Raw genomic sequence first — 6,308 nt, 5'->3', positions numbered from 1 at the left:
ATGTAGGGCTGGGGCAGGGGTTGGGGTGTGGGAGGGAGTGTGGTGTGTAGGAGGAGGTGCGGTGTGCAGGAAGGGGCTCAGGGCAAGGGGTTGCGTGCAGGAGGGGGCCCAGGGCAGGAGGTTGGGGTGCAGGAGGGGTTCGGGTGCGAGCTCCAGCCCGACACTGCTAGGGTGACCAGATGTTCTGATTTTATAGGGACAGTCCCAATTTGGGGTCTTTTTCTTATATAGGCTCCTATTATCCACCATCCCCTGTCCCAATTTTTCACATTTGCTGTCTAGTCACCGTAGGTGCTGCTTACCTTGAGCGGCTCTAGGGTGGCAGCAGCGGTTCCCCGTTCCCGGCCAATGGGAGCTGTGGGGGTGGTGCCTGCAGGCGAGGGCAGTGCGCGAAGCCCTCTGCCCCTTGGGGCCCACAGAGATGTGGTGCTGTCTGCTTCTGGGAGTGGCGAGGGGCCAGGGCAGACATGGAGCCTGCCTTAGCCCTGAGGTGCCAAAGCCCTGACAGGCCAAATCCGGCCCGTGGGCCGTAGTTTGTCCACCCCTGTGCTAGTGTGACAGCAGCAATTGGTGTGTGTCAATGACTAAAACGTGAAACACCTGTATTATCTTGTTATACCATAACTTACGGGTAGGTTTGACCATAAAAACAGTTTTTAAAATGGTCTCCTAGCTGTTTGGATAAATAAACTGGAAACTGCTTAACACATGTGGCCAGAAGTGTCTCCCTACCCCCAGAGGTCATTGGCAGAGATTGTAACCTAGATCTTTAAATCCCCACCACATACCTCTTCCTTGAACCTTGAACTACAGGACTAATGATTCTTTGCTGTGTGGGCCAGCCACTATAAGGGGACACTTAATGTACACTTAACCAGGGGCTTACGTATTTGTTTGCTAGACAGCACTAGAGTACTGGTGATAGGAATCCAGGATTCTGTTTGTGTCTCTGGAAGAGGAGTAGGCCAGTGGTTAGACACAGGCTAACAAAGCTCATCTGGCACATTCAATCTGAAAGGCAGTGTGGCTCAGTGGATAAGAGTTGGGCTTGTCATGTGAGATGGGTTCTGTTCCTATTTCTGCCTGAGGTGACTTTGTTCAACATCTGTTAACTAATTTTTAAATGGTGGGGCTAATACTTGACTGCTTCCAGGATTGATCTGAGGCCTTGGTCAATAAAAGGTGAAGTGAATAGAAATATAAAAAGCATCAAGTGAAACTTTGAACTTGTGAGCTCTTGGCTTCTAGCTTGGAGCACTTTCTGCTAGGCTATGAGGTATTTAGATGAGTCTGTCCCACATATGCGTATATTCTGGCAGTGTTCTGGATTTCTGGGTGGTGATGGAGTCACAGGCATGGGACCAGAAGGATTCTAGTCTGAAGCTTTCAATAGATGGCAGTTATGGTGTGGTTGGAAAGTTGTGGATGATCAAAATATTACTCCTTCTACATCTTCGTTATCACTTGCATCAAATTCATAATCAAGGTTTATACAAGCAATGAGACCATACCTGTGTAGTATGTCTACACTCCAGTGTAAACATAAGCTCATCTTGGAGTAGTTTGGGCTCTAGCCTTCTGTCTACACACATCTTACTCAGGCCATTCAACCCTCTGGACCTGGGCCCTAGGGCCAGCTCCAGCGTTTTTGCTGCCCCAAGTGGCAAAAAAACCCAAAACATAAAACCTTGCTGCCGAACATGGAGGCGGAGTGATGGTGTGGCCACTGAATTGCCGTCGGTGACCAAAAAAGAGTTGCGTCCCCGCTGCTGAATTCTCGCCACCGCTGAGGGCAGATTGCCGCCCCAGAGCCTGACGTCCTGCCTCCCCTTTACATTTGCCACCCCAGGCACCTGCTTGGTTCAGTGGGACTCTGGTGCAAAACACATCATTTTGCAGCATAGATACAGCTCAGGTGCCACTCCTCCAGACAAGTGCCCTGAGAGTCTGCCACCACTACCCCACAGGCTAGAGTTCCTAACCTTTTCTATCTCCAGACTAGACAATCAACTCCCAGGAAACAGGCACACCCCCTGGTTCAAGAACAGCTGCTCAGCATTTAACCCTTCAATCTCATTCTGATCACAGAGCTGACAACAGTATGAAAAGTCTCCTGCATTAGCTATGGCCACTGACAAGAAATCAGTTGCCAAGTGCACAGCTACCTGGACATGGGACAATAATCAGATTCTGATAAATCTGTGGTGCAAGGTGATCAAGATTCTTAACTAAGAATATCAGAAATGACCATGTGTACCAAGAAATACCAGACAATCTGGCAGCGTTGAGGATTCAACAGATGGGTGACCAGTGCAGGGAGCAGATTAAGTAACTGTAGATCGACTACTGGAAAGCCAGTGATGAGAATTGCACTTCTGGGAACTCCTCCCCCAACATCATCCTGCCTCTTTATGAGGACTTTGCTCCCCAGTGGTTCACAATATCCTGGTCAGCTGGGATGGCGATTTTCTGACTCCTGAATGTAGTACAGGACCAGCGGGGAATGAGCAGGTGCCAGATCAGGCTAGTGAAGTGACCTTGTGCTCACACCAACCCCTGAGGAGACTTTGCTGCCAGAGCAACTGCAGCATGTCCTCTTTGTTTGACACTACTTCCTTTGCCCCCAACCCCACCGCGAGAAACAGCCCCCTGCAGAAACAGAAGAGATAGTAGTAACCCAGGAGCCTGGTAAGATCCTGGCTCTGTTTGATATACAAATGGGAGGGATTTCTGATTTAGGACCAAATGCAATTTTTATTAGGAGCTGCAGGTAGCAGCATGTATCTGCTAATAGTAGACTGCATGCTAGTGCCTTACTGTCACTGCCTCCCATCATGTGGAATTCACTTCCCTGTCTTCATTTTGCAATCAATTAATGCTTGTTTAACACTCAATTTTTACAAGGTGTACTCTCATTCTTATGAAGATGTACTGGAGTGTTAAAAGTAAACTGTATATTGCCTTCCCTTTTAGTATGCCACACTGGAGAAATTGGCCATGCTGCAGAGTTACGAGCTGCCTGTTGACTGACTGTGTGTGTGTGTGTGTGTGTGTGTGTTTGAGAGAGCAAGAGAGAGAGAGAGAATAAGGGAAAAATGCAGTCCCTGGGTGACAAAATCAATGTCTGAAATATAATCCCCCTCCCCCTCTGTATGCAGTCCAGAAACGAGGTGGGAAAGCTGGCTGTGCAGCTCTTTGAGTGTCATGTGTGTTTGCATGTAGCCCAGGTTTCAGAGTAGCAGCCGTGTTAGTCTGTATTCGCAAAAAGAAAAGCAGTACTTGTGGCACCTTAGAGACTAACAAATTTATTAGAGCATAAGCTTTCGTGAGCTACAGCTCACTTCATCGGATGCATTTGGTGGAAAAAACAGAGGAGAGATTTATATACACACACAGAGAACATGAAACAATGGGTTTATCATACACACTGTAAGGAGAGTGATCACTTAAGATAAGCCATCACCAGCAGCAGGGGGAGGAAAGGAGGAAAACCTTTCATGGTGACAAGCAAGGTAGGCTAATGTAGCCCAGAAGTAGGTGTACTCAAAGCAGGCTATGTCATAAACCATAGGGAGATGCTAATCCAGGGGTGGGCAAACTATGGCATGGGGGCAGCATCCGGCCCTTCAGACATTTTAATCCAGCCCTCAAGCACCTGCCAGGGAGCAGGGTCTGGGGCTTGCCCTGCTCCGGCGCTCCAGTCGGGCAGCGCTCTGTGCGTACCGTGGCTCAGTGTGGCTCCTGGAAGCAGCAGCATGTCCCCCCTCTGGCTCCTACATGTAGGGGCAGCCAAAGGGCTCTGCACGCTGCCCCCGCTCCAAGCACTGCCCCCGCAGCTCCAATTGGCTGGGAACAAAGGCCAATGGGAGCTGCAGGGGCAGCACCTGCGGATGGGGCAGCATGCAGAGCTGCCCTGACCATGCCGCCATGTAGGGAGCTGGAGGGGGGACATACCACTGCTCCTGAAAGCTGCTTGAGGTAAGTGCCACCCAGAGCCTGCACCCTGACCCCCTCTATGCCCCAGCTCTGATCCCTCTTCTGCCCTCTGAACCCCTTGGGTTCCAGCCCGGAGCACTCTCCTGCACCCCAAACCCTTGTCCCCAGAGCCCATATCCCCAGTCAGAGCCCTCATCCCCCCTCCCACACCCCAACCCTGTGCCCCAGCCCAGAGCCCCTTCCTGCACACTGAACATCTCATTTCTGGACCCACAGAGCCCGCAACCCCAGCCAGAGTCCTCATCCCCTCCTGCACCCCAACCCCCAATTTCATGAGCATTTATGGCCCGCCCTACAATTTCCATACCCAGATGTGGGCCACTCCTGTGCTAATCCACATGGACAGTAACGCAGCATCCCGTTGATTCCATTATGAATTTTAACCAAATCCCGGATGATAGCTGCAAACGTTTCCTGCAGCAGGACACCAGCTAGGTAATCATGTTTTGAAGAAGGGTGTGTTTTCTGGGCCCTCTTCGATAGGACATAACCACTTAACTCATAGATGGATTGCGCAGTCACCACCTGCTTGAAAAGCTGTGTGGCATACACAGGTGGCTTGCCATTGATAGCTTGGGATGGAATGTCCCTTTGCCATTCAGGAACCTCCAGGATTATGTCCTCCAGAATGTAAATCCTTTCAGGCATTCCACCTCTGAGTGGGACAAAATGCACCCCTGAATTTACACACTACACACATTGTAGTAATCTTTTTACAAAATATGTCTTGTGAGGTATCATTTGAACCTAATAATTCACTGGTCACTATCAGGGTAAAATGTGTGTAGCATTATTATATGTAAAGTTCTGACTTCCCCTGTATGAGCGTGCATGTTCAAACCCACATAGCCCCGACGAGGCAGAAGTTGTTGTTGAACAGGTCTAGACAAAAATGTGTTTACTTCAATTTACATATAAGTAGTAAACAGAGTCCTCAGGGCAGCAAGAGGGGGGAAAACTAGTTCCTCAAAGACAAAGGACAAGCTGATGCCTCTAGCCAGATGTTATCCAAGCTGATTGGCAGTCACTAGTCAAGTGGCCATTCTTTGGCAGCAAAGGGGGAGAGGAACAGATTAATCTGCATTTTAACAAATAATAACATGGAACCTCTTTCACCATGAGACTCCATGTCTCTATCCTCATAGAGGGAAGGAACTTTATCAAAGGGTAACTTCAGGACAATGCATTTCAAAGGATGACTGGACTGTAAAAAGGAGGGGTAAAAACACCCAGGTTATCTTTGTCTTCTTAGGTGACAGAGAAGGAGAAAGGAACCAATCCTTTGATTTTGGGGGGGAAATTCCTGATCTAGGAACTTGGTCAGCAATGTTGCTGGGAATCTCTGGGAAAGATTTTATTTTGAACCAAGTCTAGTCTGTTTTTAGCTACTAGAAAGTCTTGTATCCCTTTGTGACTTTGATGCCTTATACGTGTACTCACTTAAAATCTCTCTCTTTGCAGTTTAAAATTGTTTTATAAATCTAAACCAATCCAGTGTTGTGTTTAAACTGAACTGTTTGGATAACTCTAATTAAAGTAGCCAACTGTTGCATATTGACCCCTTAGGGGGCAACAGACCTGTGATATCTAAATTGCCCAGGAAAGAGCTTGACAGAGTAGAAGATAGGTTTGGGGGGAAATTCAGGACTGGGAGTGTGTAGGTGTCACACTGCAAATAGTAACCAAGGCTGGTGGAAGCCAGAGTGTGACTGGAGTGTTGCTGACAGACTGCTGGGGTTAGAGCTGTTGTACCAGGGCTGCAGCTCTACAAACACTTAAGGTGTGATCTGCATGCTGTTTTATAGCTCCCAACCTGGGCTATTCACACTGAAAAGGATTGTGAGGTACCTAAGGTTTGAGGGCAGGTGGTAACAACCCCTCACTGGTCTGGATTGCACCCAGGAATGTGACTAGTGGACATGCTAGAAAGGGGAAGGTGACCAGGGGATGTGCAAAAGTAGGGAATTGATTTGTTTGGACTGGTTCACTGTTTTGCAGTGTTCAATGCACTTTATTTTATTCCTGGTGTTGCAAGGCAGGCCAGCTGCCATCACAATACTTGAATATTGTTTTTGTTATACAGTCATGTTTACAAATAAGGCTTTTACTGTGTCAAAAAACGTTTATTACTATCACTGCTCATTACATCGTATAAGCTGTATTTCAAAGAATAAGACAAGGCACAACTGAGAAGCTATATTCAAATGCAATTTCTCAATACAGCTACTCAGATCAATCCATAATGAAAATCCACAATTCATGTCTCAAATCGCTGTCCTCGGCCATTGTATAAGCAGTCATCTCATCCACAA

The sequence above is a fragment of the Dermochelys coriacea genome, chromosome 2 (assembly GCF_009764565.3).
Source record: "Dermochelys coriacea isolate rDerCor1 chromosome 2, rDerCor1.pri.v4, whole genome shotgun sequence".
NCBI classification, from domain to species: domain Eukaryota; kingdom Metazoa; phylum Chordata; order Testudines; family Dermochelyidae; genus Dermochelys; species Dermochelys coriacea.
The sequence above is the reverse complement of the archived record's forward strand: the minus strand, read 5'-3'. Positions refer to the sequence as shown.